We start from the raw sequence: 17,292 nt of genomic DNA, 5'->3' as shown, positions 1-17,292 counted from the left end.
AACACACTGAAAGGTTGTGAGCATACTATTATTTTCATATGAAAGGAAATAGTTTAAAAAGCTGGTTGCACAAGTAGATAAAATTGTTGAGTAGACAGTTGAATAAATAAGGTGGTCAGATTTTAAGGATTAATGCAGAAAGGTTTCACAGAAGACTGAAAGTCTGGGCAGGGTTTGGAAACAGGAAAGGGCTATGTTTTGGAGAAAAAAGTGTTCATTTCTGGAGAGGGGATAAAATCTCACAGAACGGGGAGGAAATTGTGGGTTTGTGTGCATGCATGTGTGTGTTTGTCTGCACCTGGGTGTGTGTTTGTGCATATGTGTGTGTGTGTACATGTAGGTAAATGTGTCTCTGTGTGTGTGCATGTGTGTGTCTGTGTGCACATCTGGATATGTGTGTCTATTTGTGTGTGTGTCTGTCTGTGCCTGTGTGTGCATGTGTGTGCTTGTGCCTCTGTATGTGTGTGTACATGTGCATGTGTGTGTGTGTGTGTATGTGCATGGCTGTGTATTTGTGTGTACATCTGTGTGTGTGTGTGTGTGTGTGTGTGTGTGTGTGTGTGTGTGTGTTGGGCAGTTACCTGGAAGGAGCCTGTTCTGGTGGGGTGTGAGCGCTGCCCAGGGTGGAGTCAGAGTAGTGGTATGCCATGAGGTCCATGTGTCGGAGTCTCATTTTGGTAGCAAGACTTAGGCTGTAGAGTTCTTGGCTTGTTTCCTAGAGTTCTAGAATTGAACACTAGAAGACATCTGGTTCAGCTTCCAGTCTATCAGGCTAGTAATATTATCCCAATTTTTACAAGGAATGGAGGAGGTGGTGCCGAGTTGTATGGGTCTGTATCACCGACCCCGCTCCCCTTGGTCCTCCCCTCTGTCCCACCACCTTCTGTTGGCAGAGGTAACAATTGATCCAGGAGAGAGAGGAGAGGAGGGTGTCAGGGAGGAAAGAAGGAAGAGACAAGCAAAACCTTGTCCTCACGACAAAATAAAGACCAAAAAAAGCTTAGTGAGCAAGCCATGGAGTTAGTAGAAAAAACCTCAGTGCCATTTTCTGACTGGAGGAGGGCTGTTCACTCTGCTCCACCTGCTGCCATGCCCTGGTTCCCTTGAACCTTGTATCTAATGTCCAATATTCTCTGATGTGTCTTATTTTTAAAACTCACACTGTCCCAGCCAGATCCTAATACTCGGCGTCCTTGTGTTCTCCAGCCTGGTACTCTGTACTTGACTCGTCTGTACCACAGTACTTCTCAAACCTCTCCTCTACCGGCAAATAATCCATCCAAATGCATTCACCCTTCCCTCCACCCCCTAATGCCCTGACTCTGTTCTAACCCTGCACCCATGCATGCTGAGCTCTGCTGTTCAAGGTCCTCACTTAAATCACATTTTCAAAAAGAAACAATACTGAATACTTCATTTGTTGAGAAATTTCCCCCGCAGGTGCTTTTTTGCACCGACCAATGCCTTCTCCACTGGTCAGTCAGAGTTCCAAAAGTATTTACTGAAGGAGTATAGGCGCAAGTTGGTGGGAATGGGGTGGTGTTAATGTTGCTGTGTTGACAATACAGAGCCCGATGTGGGGCTCAAACCCATGAACCATGAGATCATTACCTGAGCTGAAATGAAGAGTCAGACATTAAATGGGCTGACCACCCAGGCGCCCCTACTAAAAATTTAGAATTACATAGATACACATTGATGGCTTGTAAGCATTTCTAACCCTGGATCTTTAGTTGTTCCACAATACAGGTTCCAAGTGTCTCTTGGACTCTGTCAGATTGGAGAACAGATCTGGAGAGTATCTGATTTATTATCAACAGTCACTCAAAGGAATGGTCTCACTTTATGGCCCAGTTACTCTGTGCCTAGCCCTTATAAGGAAAGACACTTGTAACATTAAAGGTCACAGAGCTAGAGAGTCTGCAATTCAGATCCAGGGACCTGGGGGTTTGAGCCCAGCTCTGTGGGGCTGGCTATACTGGGCCACCATGCCCCTCACTAGGCCACAGTGCTTTGCGTCCTCTTGGCAGAGGGAGCCAGACCAAAGAGGCCAGGGGTCAAGTGCTGCCCCTTTCTGCTCTTAAATGCCTGTTTCTCTTGGCTGTGTGAGGTCTTCAGAGCTGGTAGGAACACAACACGGTGTGTTTTGGCTGTGAAACAGAGCCCTGGGGACTAGGCTCTGCCTTCCAGTCTCCGGGCTCAGGCAGCATGCTTGGCTACTCGGGGGAATCAGCCTCCTCCATCTGCTTCCCAAAGGGGGACCAGGAATGGGGCGGCCAGGTTCCTGTGAGAGCTGTGTTTGTGGTGTTCAGCCTCCACTGGAAAGTTAATGGGTTCTGTCTGATATCCTGCTATGTGGTGTTGGCAACAAGGACATCAGAATATTTAGATGTGCAGAACAGTGGCTGAATTTTTATTTATTGTATAGGCATTTGTAGACTCATAGATTGGGATAGGAAGGAGGGGAAAGATTCAAAGATTATCTAGTGCAATCCTCTCATTTTATATGTCAAACAAATGGAACTGGAAGGTGAAATGTCTGTCCAAACTCCCCAGCAAGAAGGTGGAAACTGCCACACTGGGCCAGTTCCTCTTGGTCAGCAGGATGTAAGAGAGATGTTGGTGTTGACTGTTCCTGACCCCGGGGTCACCATACACTTATTTCTGCCCCCGCCAGGGATGTATAGATACTGGACTCTCTGGTCCAAAGAGCTTTGCTCTTTGCTGCTGCAAAGATATCAATCCCACGGTTTCTTGTGACCCCAAAGACCTTCCCCAGGTCTCCCAATGCCTGAGACTTGAAGCTTGGAAATCTAGTGGCTCTACTGATGGTGGGGGGAGGAGGGCTAGCCCCATCACAGCCGTGAAATTGATGAGCCATCTTTGACCCTCTGGCTGCCTTCTTATGGGTGCCTCTTTTGGTGGAGGAAAGCACTCAGGTAAATAGCCTAGAGCCTTGTCACTCAGAGTGTGCTCCTTGGACCACTGCAGTACCTGCAAGCTTGTTAGAAATGTGGAATCTCAGGCTCCTTCACAGACCTACTAAATGAGAATCTGCATTTTGATGAGATGGCTAGGCAATTTGTATGTCCATTTTAGTTTGAGAAGCCTTGGCTTAGAGTATTAGTGACTTAATGCCACCCACACTCAGGAGCTATTTATATTTCAAAAGGGTAAAGAGAAAGCCTGAGCTGTTTATTTCAAAAAGTATATTTCCAATGGGAGTGAGAAGAAGGAGAGTTAAGACCTTCTCCTCTGACATTGATATTTAGGTCTGTGTGTTTGGGTGTGGGGTTGGGGAGGGTGGCAGGCAGTTTGAGAGCTCAAGCTCTAGAACCTGATTGTTGAGATTCAGTTACTGGCTCAGTCGCTTATGTCCATTATGTGATTTTAGTTGGCTACAAGACTTTGGGAAATTTGTCTCAATTTTCTCATCTGCAAAATGGGGATAATGGTGCCACTATATCATAAGGTTGTTGTTATGATGGAATGATTTAACTCATGCCAAGCTTTCAGGACAGCACCTTAGCGTACTGTAAGCCCTCAATCAAAGTCAGCTTTTATTCTGATCTCTTTCTACACATGACACAGGGCAAGAGATGCAGCTGCTTGTACCATGTGACGTTCCTATTTCAGGGACCACTACATGGATGACAGGTGAGTCACGATGTTCTGTGTGCCCTTCCATTCCAAGAGTCCGGACTTTGGATCCCTAGGGTGCCAAGACATTTGGGGAAGAAGGGCCCCACTTGGCTTCCTGCAAGGTGAACTCTTCATGTACATGTGAGCTCCTGAAATTGCCATGTCCTGTGGAGGTTTCCAGAAAACAAAACCAATTCACCTCCAGGGAGCCCTCACCCTGATCTGTTTGAAAATAAACATGCAACAGTTTTATGATGTGAATTATAGTCCAATAGGAAATGAACTTAGAGTGTCCAACTTCTTTAGGATAGACTGTTTCATAGCTGGGGTTGGGGGGTAGTCTAGGCCTATGAGTTCATGCAAAAAAAACCATGTCGTCAGCAGCTCTGATCTGGGGCAGGCAGTGAAGGTGTCTGAGGTGTGCTTTGGTAGAAAGAACTACACTGGGATTGAGGAGCTGTGGGTTTTCTTTCAATTTGCTGGACCTTGCAGGGAGTCACTCTTCTCTCCTGCTGCCCTTGGCCCCTCAGCTATGAAAAAAGGGGTGGAGTCTAAATATCCACCAGGGATTGCTGGAGTCTCCTGTGCTCTGAAACAATCATCCCAGCAGAGAAACTGTCACAACAGCCGGCACTTGAGACAGCTCAGCAACTTGAGAGGGAGAGGGATCATGGTGACCACCCCCTTTCCTGGGAAGAGTCAAACCTTGAGAAAGCCTTGTGCTGCTGGGGTCTGAGGGAGCGCTCATACCCAGACACAGAAATCTGCAACCTCTTCAGAATTTCTGGCGCTTCTCTGTTTCCCTCAATAGGGCCTCCTGTCTCCCAACCCTGCCCCAGCCTCGCCACTTCCCCCTTCTTCGGCAAGTTAACCAAATTCTCTCTTCATGGACAGTTCAATGGAAAGTTAGTCTGAAACGACAGTATATCATATTTCACGAATTTAATAGGGTTTTCATGATTTTACAAAGTGCCTCCACCAGACACTCACAGCTGGAGGCGGCTCAGCAGGAGGCTGAAGCCCTGCATCTGGGTTTTTCAACTCTTGCCAAAATCCATTGAATTTGATCCGGAATGACTATGAATCTTTGGAATGTACAGTCCCTTTTCTCTTGCCTTATCCAAATAAAAGAAGGGGAGGGGGGAGGGTGGTGTGGGGAAATGTCCTATGAGAATTCCATATGGAAACACTAAACGTGCATTATGAAGGATTTCCTATAAACAAAATCACAGTCAGAGATGTTGGACCCTCACCATGTCGAAAACAAAGGGCTCTTGTGTGTGTGTTTGTGTGTGCTTTAAAACATATACATGTATTCATTCGGGGTATCCTGGCAGCCCCCTTCCTCTCTCTAGCTGACTCTCTCCCTTTCTGTCTTCCCCACCCCCCAAACTAGCCCCAAACTCCTAACAAGAACAAACTTTAATCGTTCTTTGCAGTAAATCCCCTACAAATAAATATCCAGGGCAACTTCAAACGCGCTAAATTGGAAGCACATGGGAAGAGCTGCACAGTCCTGGCCGAGGCCGCTGAGTTGTAATTTAATGTTATGATCTGCCATAAATGTGTGCCATAATGAGCCGAGTTTGGGTTTCCCTTCTGTGTATCAGAAAACTGCAGGTTTAAGTTTTTTCACATTCCTTTTTCTCTTTTGCTTTGCTTTTGTTCGCATCAAACTTCACATTTAACACCCCCACAACTCCCACCTGAACGAAAAGGACAACCACAATCTAAACAAACCTTCTTCTTCCTTTAACCTCTCCCCGCAGCTCCTATGCTTCAAACCATGCATGACTGTCCTGTCTTTCCCTCTGCTGTAAAAGAATTATGGTTTAGGGTTTATAGGGTTTAAAAAAAATGTGTTCTATCACCAGAATGGGAGAAATGAGGCTAAACCACCTCTGGGCCCTCTAATGGTTTTATCATAGAATTATAGCTGGAATGGGCTGGCAGGAACTTGGAGAGGTCATGAATTCCATCTCCCTGCCTCCACACTGCTTTATCTGTAGCACTGAGGTCGATGGGTACCCACCTTCTCCTTCGACATCACCCAGAGAGGTGTTCCTCTAACATTCTCTGGCACGTGAACCCCACCTCCAACCTTACAAGATGGAAAGGCTTTCACAAGTCCTATGGAAGTCACATGATTTAAGGCCATTTCTCCTTATTCCATCCTGGGGGATGGCAGACTTTTAGATGTCAGACTTTAGGATGACTTTATTGGAGAGAACACCTCCAGTCAAGTAGGTGGGAGAAAGTCTGGTTTCAAAAGGAAGGAATCCAATGCCAAGTTCCCTGTGTACAGAATTGCTGAATGCCAGGCTTAAAAGGGACTTCAGAGGCCATCCAGTTCAACTGCCCCTGTGAGTTGGGGACCCCTGAACAGTGCCTCTGACTGGCTGACTTCCAGCTTGGACCCAGGTCCTTCCAGGAGCCCACCATCTCCCCAGTCCATTCTCTCTTTTTTCAGAGAGCCCCAGTGATCAGAAAGCTGTCTCTCCTCCTGAGCCCAGATCTACATTCCATTTCTCACTTTTGGGGGTCCTCATTCTGTTCTCAGGAGCTACATGGAAGAACTGGAATTCTTCTGAATGACAGTCATGATTTATTATCATATATCATTGTAATATTTATGTGCTATCATTATTATGTTCCTATCATATCATTATATCCATATATCATTGTCATATTCATCCCAAACTTCCCCCTTCCATGGATTAAAAAAACCCAGCTTTCATTCACCCCCCTCATTTCAATATATGGTCTAGACCACTCAGCGGAATCTTAGTTTTGCTTGTTCTACCTATGAAATGAGGATAATTTTGCCATTAATTCCTACTGTCTAGAATGGCTGCAAAGATTGGAGTGAAGTGCAGTTTTATCCCCTCAGCATTTTTTCTTCAGCACTGACACCAGCATTGGTTGGTGAGTGTGGGGAGCCTCTGGTGGCCTCTCATCTTCACTATCTGCACCTGCCTTTTCAAGCTGTGTGGGCCCTGGGCCACCCACTTCACTTGTCTGGGGGTTGGTTTCTTCCTCTGGGAAATCAGAGCTGGATTAAACAACTTCCAAGATCCCTTCTAGTTCAATAGACTCACAAAGATGAGTGCTCATGCCAACTGGAGCCAAAGACCTAGAAGCTTCTGTATCTCAGATCCTAGTGTCCTCTGCTCATCTATCAACTGGTGCCAGCAGTGCACTAGACCAAGGAAAAGAAGGTGTGGCTCTTGCCTGCTGGGAACCTACCTCCTGACTCATGAGACAAGACATACACAGAGGACAGAATCAGAGGATGCCCCAAAGGGTATCCTGGAAGAAGGTTCTCATTCCTAGTGTTGACACACCGGGTGTGTGGCAGTATGTGGCAAGCCAAGCATTATCAGTAACAGTTACAGTACTGAGTTTGTGAGTGCAGAACTAAAAAGATAAAACAGAATGGAGCTGTTTTCCTATAAGGTCATTCCCACCCATGCACGTTCTATTATAGGTTCTTAAAAATGGTAGATAAAGGGGCAAAGTGATAGCTGGCATTTTATCTCCCTCCAAATCCCTGCATGCCCATCCTTCCTTGGGAGCCCCATTCAGCTTGCAGGTGGAAGTAGCCAAAGGCTGCAAACCACTGACACACATGACTAGATTGAAGGATGGAAGACAGAATCTGTGAGCTCTAACGGAAGACCAGGGCCTCAAATGGTGCAGTCCACTGGGGCATGGGGGAGGGCAAACCAGTCAGAGCCTGGTTGGAGCCCCCATTGAGCATCACCTGGACTGTTGCAACGGCTGCCATTCTGCCTCCATTCTTATTCGTTTACAGAGTATTCTCCACCCAGCAGCCAGAAGGATAGTTTAAAAACAAGTTAGATCAAGTTGCTTCTCTGCTCTGGATCTTTCCCATCAGACTGGGAATACAATCCCCATCTACCAAGGCCTCCACAGTTAATGAGACTTAGCTTCTAGCTATCTCCACTACCTGACTTTCCACCCCTTCTCCTTTCACGCTCTGCTTCTTAGCCACACTACCATTCTCTTTGTTCCTTGGACAAGCCAGGGACACTCTTGCCTCAGGGCTTTTGTACTGATTGGTCCCAGATATGTGACTCATTCCCTTATACTGAGGCTGTCTCAGTGCCTAGAGCAGCACTCCCTGCCATTCTCTCCTCTAGCCTACTTCACTTTTTCATAGTATTTATTACCACCTGATAGTATATTATATATATTTATTAGCATATTTGTTTATTACTTGTCTCTGTCGTAGGTGAACAGGGAACTATGTCTTATCTACCTCCATATTTCCAACATGCTCAATAAATACATGTTGAATGAATAACTGAGTGAATGAATAAAGCCTTCCCTTTCCCAGTGAGAGATGTTGTCAGAGGGAGAGCCTTGAACCTGCTTCAAGTGTGAGATAGGGTGTCACTGGTTCCTGCTCAGGATGAGGCAGTCCAGAGACTCACATTCACAAGGAGCCACCCATATATTGGATGGGTCATCAGAGCATCTCCTGAAAATGGCTCAAGAGGGGGGAGAAAGGACAGGAAGGGCCTGGGGGCATCTCCAGTGGGGTGGGAGTGGTGTCAGGACTGGAGCAGGCACCAGGAATGGGAGGCTGGGGCTCATCAGATGGAGCAGAGCACCTTGGCTATTTCACTTTTATTCCCTGAGCTCAGTGCTACAGGTGAACTGAGCTGGCTGTACCTTTAGAGGGGAAAAAGGTAATTTGAATATTCCTGTGAACAGAAGTTTTCTAGAATCTTGGCTATTAATCTTTTTGTTTCAAATATTAATTTTTATTGATAGCAAGTTGTAATTTTATTTTTTTTTATTAAAAAAATTTTTTTAACATTTATTTATTTTTGAGACAGAGACAGAGCATGAACGGGGGAGGGTCAGAGAGAGAGGGAGACACAGAATCTGAAACAGGCTCCAGGCTCTGAGCAGTCAGCACAGCCCGACATGGGGCTCGAACCCATGGACAGTGAGATCGTGACCTGAGCCTAAGTTGGACGCCCAACCGACTTGTTGGCCCCAGGCGCCCCAGGAAGTTGTAATTTTAGAATGTCAGAGCTGTAATGGTGTCCATTCACTCATTCATTTAACCAATATTTGTTGATTACCTGCTATGTACTGTTTTAGGCATGGGAAATATATCTGGTTATGAAAACAGACACAAATCCCTTCTCTTTATGGAGCTTATATTCTAGAGAAGGGAGATAAAGATTAAATACATAAATACAATTATGCTAGGAGGTGATAATTACTATGAAGGAAATAAAATAGGGGAGGGGGTTTCAACTTAAACAGGGACATCACCGAAAGGTGTCAGTTTTAAGTTCTTACGGTCATGGGGACCGTAAGAAGGTCAGAGTGGCTGAAGGCTAGAGAAAGGGGAAGAGGGGGAGGAGATGGTGCCAGAGAGGTGGGGTGGGGGCAGTCTGACCCTGGGGGGGGGTAGGAAGCCATGGAGTTTGCTAATACAGGATGGCATGATCTAACTTAACGCTGGTCGCTTAGATGGGCCCTTTCATTCTAGTGATAAGGAAAAGGCTTTATGCTTTGCACAGCTTATTTCTGGCAGATCCAAGAAAAGAATCCAGGTTTTCCAGTTTCCAGTCTTTGCATCTCTCACTAAGGTCTGCTGCTTTTAACCTCGATATCCCAGCATTTAACATTTTTCCAGAGCATTTTCATAAACATTGTTTTGTTCGATCAGAAACCTGCTGCCTCTCAATGTCAGATTACAGAAGGATAAAGCAAACTACAGAGATTATGGGATTTTCTGAAAGTCCCACAGAGCTGAGCTGGAACCCATGACTTCTGATGCCCAGGCCACTGCTTTGGGAGATGCAGACTCTCCTTTCCAAAATGAAGGCCTTGTATTCTCCTCCCTGAGGCTCCTATGTGGCAGCTTACCTCCTCCACTAGTCAACAGGTGCATTTTTAAAAAATTTTTTAATTGTTTATTTTTGAGAGAGAGAGAGAGAGGGAGAGACAGAGCACGAGTGGGGGAGGGGCAGAAAGAGAGGGTGACATAGAATCTGAAGCAGGTTCCAGGCTCTGAGTACAGAGCCCAACATGGAGCTCGAACCTACAAGCCCTGAAATCATGACCTGAGCCGAAGTCGGATGCTCAACCAACTGAGCCACTCAGGTGCCTCTCAACAGGTGCATTTCTGTCCACTTCCCATTCACATTTAACTTCTGAAAAGTTCAGCCTCATTATCTGTGTACCCACAGTCTCTAGCAATCATGTGATGGGAGGAAAAGTCCTAGGGGTTGTGGGGGAGGGCAGGCAATTTCTGATGCTAAATTGGCATGTGGAGCAGAGGGAAAAGTACATTTGGGTGTTCACTGGCTGCCTTCAATCTTACACTTTGAAAGCTGGAAAGAAGGTGTAGTAATTAATAAGTGCTCAGGATCCTAATGGAGCAGCCATATGGGTCAGAGGGACATGATGTCCTGCTGAAGTGCAACAGATTCTTCTCTTAATCTAGCCCATGGGACAAGCACTGTTTCTGCCTAAAGTTTTAAAAAGCAACAGCATTTAAAACATCACTGACAGTATCCGAAAAATGACAGCTGTCCATGTCACTCTGTCTCTGTGTGGCTCTGACTCCGATTCTAGACTTGTGCTGTCTGTCCCATACTGGCAGCCACTAGCCACATGCAGCTAGTCCCAGAGGAGATGCCCTACTTGTAAAATACACACTGGCATTTCAAAGATTAAATATGAAACCAACAATATAAAATAGCTCATTAGTAATCTTTTGTAAGGATTCGATGTTAAAGGAAAATTCTGGGTATACTGAGTTAAAGCATTAAGATTAATTTTGGCTGTTTCTTCTTACAATTTTAGTTGGACTACTAGAAAACTTAAAATTACATATGTGGCTTGCTTTCAGTGGTGGGCTAGAACCATATGGCTCATGAGAGCCAATTGTGTACTGACTCTGTGTCTAGTGAGTTCACGTTAGTAGCTTACAATCAGTCATGGAGGGGGTTTTTACACCATGGAAACTGGAAAGTATTGCAAATTATGGCTTTTTTTTGAGAGCTGGTTTATCAACATGCCACTCCTCATATTATATTTCTCAGTTCTATTCTAGATGTTTTGTTTTCCTAAGATTTATTTTCTGGGTGTGCAGGTTGAATATGGGAGTTTGTGTGCTTTCTTATCTCTTTTCCCTAGTGCCTGTATTATTTCATTCATCCACAAACACTGAATAAGTACTATGTATAAAGTACTGGCTTAGACCACAGAGATTTACAATGAATAAATCACATTCCGGCTCTTGGAGCACTCAGGATCTGGTGGGAGGGGCAGCAGTGATAGAAGTTGGAGCAAACCACCATGGCAGTGGTGCAGGTAGGACCCAGTGAATAGGGCAGTCTGCAGTGCCTGCACAGGGGTGAGAAGCAAGAAAGGCTTGAGAGAGGAAGGACTATTTGAGTTGGGTCTCTAAGGATAAATAGGAGTTTGTCAGGAGAGATTCTGGGAAAGATCATTCCAGGTGGGATGGAGTTGGCACCTCATGGGGGACAGGAAAGAGGAGCAATGTTAGATGGGACCGGAATATGATTTTGGAACACAAGGGACGCTTTGTATTACATGCTAACAAGCCTCACACATATTTTCTCTTTTCCTCCGATTCCCTAATATCTCTTTCCAGCAATGGAGAATTGGAATGGAAAGCATTTCATTTTTCAAGCCTCATCTCCCAGGGCCAGAGATTCCATGAAAGAGACAAGGCACTGGTGGGTGGTGAGGAGATCAGACTGGCACTCCCACCCCCAAGGGCCAGGAGTGAGGTAGATTCAGAGACTCCATGTGTGGAGACTAGAAGTCTCTGTTTAGTCATCTGAAGTGTACCTAAGGATGTGGGTGGCTTCAGAATTTCCAGGGATGTATGTATTGGAGATGCAGAGTGAAGACGAAATAAAATCTCTGCTTGTTGGTGCCAGTGGCAGGGTGGGGGTGGCATAGGGAATAGCAAAGGGTGTAGAAAGAGCACATGGCCAGCAGCTTGCTATGTATGTGACATGGGAAAATCATCTCCTCTCTGGACCTCAGTTCCTCATGTCTAAGATGAGAAAGTCATACTAAACCTTGTGAATCTTAATGTTTATTATATTTGTTGATTACTTTATCTTTTCTCTTAAATTTTAAACACGTGACTAGAGTATTTTCTATTTCTTATAAAATCAAGGCTAAATGAATTTATTTTGTACTGATGTGGCTTTGGTCAGTATCACAAATGGTTAGTAGTACATAATGGAAACTAAAAACCTTCGGGAGCTAAGCCTGAGTGGCTTAGTTGGTTGAGTGTCCAACTTCGACTCTGTCATGATCTCATGGTTTGTGGGTTTGAACCCCACATTGGGCTCTGTGCTGACAGCTCAGATCCTGGAACCTGCTTCAGATTCTGTGTCTCCCCCTCTCTCTGCTCCTCCCTCTCTTGTGCTCTGTCTCTCTCTGTATCTCAAAAAATAAGTGTTCAAATAAATGTTCAAAAAAAACCCCAAAATCGTTTTCATCTCTACTTTATACCTCTGTTCTGCTATGACTGGCAATACTAAGACCTAAAGTGCGGAATTTCTAACCCTGGAGCAAAGGGATTTGCACATTTTCCTGGCATCTCTGGCCCTATATCATTCCTTTCTAATTAGTCTTAGTCCATTCTGAGATCAGCAATTGTCTTATTTGGTGCCAGAGGTAGAGACTAGGTTGCCTGGCCCATGGTTGCCCATGGTAAGCCCTTCCTTTCATCATCTCCCCATGGCCAGGGGTTCTTCCTGCTTCCCAAATCGGTGGGTCAAGAGCACAAGTTTTCTGAACTGGATGGTATCTTGCATATTGTACTGGACTGTTTACCTTTTCATCTAGAGCTCCCTCTTTGGTTCACTCTGCCCACCTATCAGAAAGTGCTTTTAAATAACATATTTTGTCTTGCTTTTTTTCCCTCTTATGCCCTAGAGCCATCAGTGGCTTCTTGGGGCAGACAGAGCACATACTTCCCCTGGGTGAGTGAGGCTTCAGCTTTGCTTCTGCAGCTTCACTACTCCCTTGATATCATCCTATGAGCTGTCCCCCAACACCCTTCCTTTTCCTCACCCTGATGAATTTGGTCACCACAGATCCAGAGACACCTCCAGTTTCCTTTCTGCCACCTCAGTTTTTCAAGACTCTGAAAGCTCTCACTTCTTCGTTTCCCTTAGTCTCCAGCTTGCACACCCCTAAGCATCTACAAATGCATCTACAAAAGCATCTAAAAATGTGGGTCCTCTTTTGGTCCCTCCTGTCTGTACGTTGTCTTCCAAAACAGGCAGTAAGTCTGGGAGTGCAGGGATCCCATAGGTGGAGGAGCAGGGTGAGACTGCTGCCTGCCCAAGAAAGGACTGTGAGACAATAGGCACAATATTTCACCTCTTTGGCAATCTCAAGTGCTTTGTCTATAAGATGGGAATAATATCACCTGTCCTCCTTCATTCTTGGAGTTGGACATCTACTGGGAGAATCTGACATGTGTACATTCACTAAATGATGAACTGCATGGTGGCAGGTTCCTATTACTCACAGCACTGGGATCACACTTCCTCCTCTCAATCCCTGCCACTTAAGGGAGTTCTGAAGTTTATTCTGACTCCAACACTGAATCTAGAATTTCAGCTGGGAAATGTGGTATTAACAGAGGGGCAACTGGATTTGTTAACTTTCAAGTCTAAGGCTTCTGAGTTGTAAGGGATGAGGAAGGGGCCCATTAGTCTTTATGATAAGTTGCATAGCCTCTATTATGGAAGCTGTGCTGGTTTTAAAACATGCTCACAAATTCTTTGCTACCCTTCCATCAAAAGGTGGAGTCAAATTCTCCTCCTCTTAATAATGGGATGCCTTAATGACTTGCTTCTTACAAATAGAAAGTGACAAATGATACTGCAAGACTTTTCAGTTAGCTCATAAAAGGCAATGATAATGTCTACCTTGGACATGTGCTTTTGGAGCCCTGAGCTACCATGTGTACTAACCATACTTTTCATTTTCTATATTTTGATGCTTTGACATCTGAAACTTTGCTGACTCTGGAGGGACTGCCCTCCTTACGATTAGTGAATTCCTAGAGATGGCTAACAACTCACCTGGGAGTGCATCTTTCATTTGTAAACTAACCAATAAAGGGCCCATACCCCTAATTGCCTCATTTATCAGGCTCTCACATTGTGGGCCACTATCCACCCGCTCTCATCACCCTAGGGCCAGGTACCAGACAACTAGGGGACAGATCCTATGCTCCAGAGCCTACTGAAATTAGTCAAATTAGTCGATCCTAAGGCTGCATACTTTGCCTCATTTGTTCTTTCCCACAGAGATACAATATAGGCTTGTGCCTACATTCCACCCCTCTCCCACCCCTAGTGCTTCTCCATGTGGTTCCCCATAGCAAGGCATGCCCCTTCTTCTTAAGATCTGTCAGTATAACAAACTACCTTTTAAATGGCAAGTGTCTCTTGATCCACTGGCCTCACCATACTAAATAATAATACAACCTATGTTTTGAAACACCATGTAAGAAGTCTGGGTACCTTGAAGCCACCACGCTGGAGGGACAATGTGGAGAGATGACATAGAGAGGAAGGAATGCCTGAGGAGCCCCAGCTGTTGTAGCCTTCCCAGCCTAGATGCCGGATATAGAAGGGAGCCTTCGAGAAGACCCCTACTCCAGCCAACTTCTGACTGCAACCTCATGGAAGATCCCAATCAAGAACTATCAGCCACTCCAGAACTATGAGAGATAATCATATTAAATGACTATTGTTTCATAACACAGTTTGGATGGTTTGTTAGAGAAACACAGGTATCTGAAATAGAAGGGGTGATCAAAAAGAGTGGTTCTGCTGATTACATTCATATTCCCTTTGACAGCCAAATTCCTGCTCATGCCTTTTTAGTACCATTTAATTCCTGAAATTTGAAATTCCTCCAGTTCTAGCAAGATGCCACAGACTTCCCCCGCCCCTCCCCCCATCACCCCACAGTACCAGTAATAGCCCGCTTGTATCGCTTTATGCAGTGCCTCAAAGAAAACATCTAAAACAATTTAGAAATAGTTCTAGGAGCAATAGGATGAAATTTGGAGCTCAGCATGGTCAATCAGAAAAAAGAAAAAAAAAAGAGAAGGTGGTGGGGCGGGGGGAGAAAACAAGACAAAGTAGGCTTTCAAAGAAAATTGAGGATCTGGAGAGCCTTCAACTATTTTGATTTATATTTAAACATTTCTTGAGATTGAAGTCTTGATTAGCCCGGTCCTCTCAAGTTCTGCCTTAGCCCTGATTTATGGGAAAGCCAGGCCTGAGCAAAATGAAAGCAAAATGAGGTATTCTTTAAAATTACCTTGGAGCACTTGAAGGAGGGCACAAGTGCTAACGTGGAGATTAAAAGGGAAGTGATGAGATGAGTTTCTGAAACCCAAGATCTGTAGATGCTTGGCAGTGTAGGGAGGGGAGCCTATGAAAGATGGGCTACAATCTCTGCATGTGAGACCCCTGCAGGATGCTTTGTTTGGTTTGGCTCGCCATAGACTGAGCTCTCCATCAAAGGGTGGATCTGAGAGCCCAGGCTGGCATTTTGATTCAGTGACTCTTCCATCACCAGCTGGAAGTGAGACGCTTCTAATATGGAGAGAATGGTAGGGGTATGGAAGGAGGGGACTGGCTCACAGTGGGTTGTGACAGTAGAATTCTAGCTTACCATGGCTCAGGGGCTGAATCACTGTTAGACCAGGAGACATGAGCCCCTGATCCATCTCTCTACTCTTGACTGTCTTCCAGCCATGCTTTCCACATGGGCAGGAAAGCCATGCGAGTAAGAAGATGTGCTCACCTGGAGTGTGTCCTCTTCTAGATTTTACCATTAGTTCCTGGGATCTGTAATTCCCTGACATAATGGCTCCAAGCTCACTTCTAGGGGCTGCATGAACCTCCTCCTTGGTCCATTCTTCTGAGGACAGACTATATCCCAAGACTTGAGGGGTGGCTAGGTGGTAGCTATTTACGGGAGCCTGTGGAGGCACTTGGACACATTGTCTGGGATGTTCACATGCATGAGCATAAGGCCTTTACTATGTGGGTGGAGCCAAGGGTGAAAAAAGAGAAGAGAGGTATATGGCAGAGGCTGGAACCTACACATCCCCAGGCCTGCAGGTTTGGTACAGAAAACTGAGAATTCTGAGAATTTTAAATTGAAACTTGGCTTTCTAGGTTGATATAAAAGTACATCTATCAATAGAGGAGGAGGGAACATATTGTATTTGACAGTTGTTATCTTTATTTATAACTCTTACATATGTAGCCATATGGCACATGTGGGCCTCCATATGTACTCTTGCCCTGGTCCTACAAATATTAGGAGAGGTCTGTGCAAAGGACAGAGGCAGAGTGTGCTGTTGGTCTGCTGTGTCAGCTGCAGGGAACTCAGACTTTCTCCAGCCTTATCCCTGACAGTTGGATGGTATTGTTTTCAACTTTGACTTCTCTCACAAACCCCTCCCCTGCACCCCAGCTCAAGAGTCAACAATGATTGTTCTCATCTACAGGAAGAGTCCTGAAGGCTTACGGAACATTCTGGGCCCAATCTACTGTCCTAACCCTACTTCCCATCACTCTTCTTCCCCTCCATGAACCTTCTATGTGGTAGTATAAACCTCTTCCCTACTCCCTACTCCTCTCTGCCTGCCTCTCTCTCTCTCTCAGTCTCTCTCTCTCTCTCTCTCTCTCTCTCTCTCTCACACACACACACACACACACACACAGTTTCCCTCCTCTCAATTTACGCATGACATTTATTCTGCCTCAAATGGCTTTCCTCGTCTTCTCCACCCATCCAAATTCTACCTATTTTTAAAGATCTAGTTCAATTTGAATTTCTTACACTGTGTTTATTTATTAATTAATTTATTAAATGGACTAATCAGTGAAACTCAGTCACGTACCATTGCCTGGATTATAGTCATCTGGAAATTTTTTTCCTACTTTAACTCATCTTGATCTTGATCTTGATTTTTCCTAATTTCTACTTCATATGACATCATTACTACTAAATTTTAACAAAATTTCAACACTGTTTTCTTAAATTTTCTTATAGATTTTATATCTAAATTGGATGACAGATTTCTTGTGAGCAGGAGTGCTCCGTTGAACTATTTTCATATCCCACTCATTGGCAGGCATAGTTTAATAGTATAAAGTTGATATGCAGCAAAGACCCATTGACTGAGTGATAGGCAGATTGATGGAGGGACCAACTGATTTGTTGCCAAACTTCCTTCCTTGCAAAGGAATTTGCAAAGAGCTCGGGTGGTCTGGCTTATATTCTCTCCTTGCCATTTTTTATCATTCTGCTGGATTATTTCTAATGCATTTTGTATCTATCATGCCTGAATTTATTTCAACCCCTTTGAACATATTGATATTTTGGCTTGAAGTCTTAATAAGAGTGATTTCTTTACTACAAATTTGAGTTTTTATTTGTAATTTACACCAAATTACTCTTATAGACAAGCATGTGTTGAAATAAATAGGTTAAGTCATTTATTATTTCTTATTATTTCCATATGATTTTGGTTTGCTTTTCTAACATCTCTTCTCTTAGGCCTGAAGT

The 17,292-nt window shown here is 44.7% G+C and overlaps 1 protein-coding gene and 1 long non-coding RNA gene across 4 annotated transcripts in view; one reads left to right on the top strand and one right to left on the bottom strand.

Moving 5' to 3' along the window:
- The window catches only part of SLC14A2 (solute carrier family 14 member 2), a 505,451-nt gene that overhangs the window by 85,240 nt on the left and 402,919 nt on the right, over positions 1 to 17,292 (bottom strand). The window lies entirely within an intron of this gene.
- LOC123588582 overlaps positions 1 to 17,292 on the top strand; it is a 144,035-nt gene that overhangs the window by 19,782 nt on the left and 106,961 nt on the right. The window lies entirely within an intron of this gene.

The sequence above is a fragment of the Leopardus geoffroyi genome, chromosome D3, assembly GCF_018350155.1.
Source record: "Leopardus geoffroyi isolate Oge1 chromosome D3, O.geoffroyi_Oge1_pat1.0, whole genome shotgun sequence".
NCBI lineage: Eukaryota > Metazoa > Chordata > Mammalia > Carnivora > Felidae > Leopardus > Leopardus geoffroyi.
Note: the sequence above shows the minus strand (reverse complement) of the source record. Positions and strands in the feature narration are given on the sequence as shown.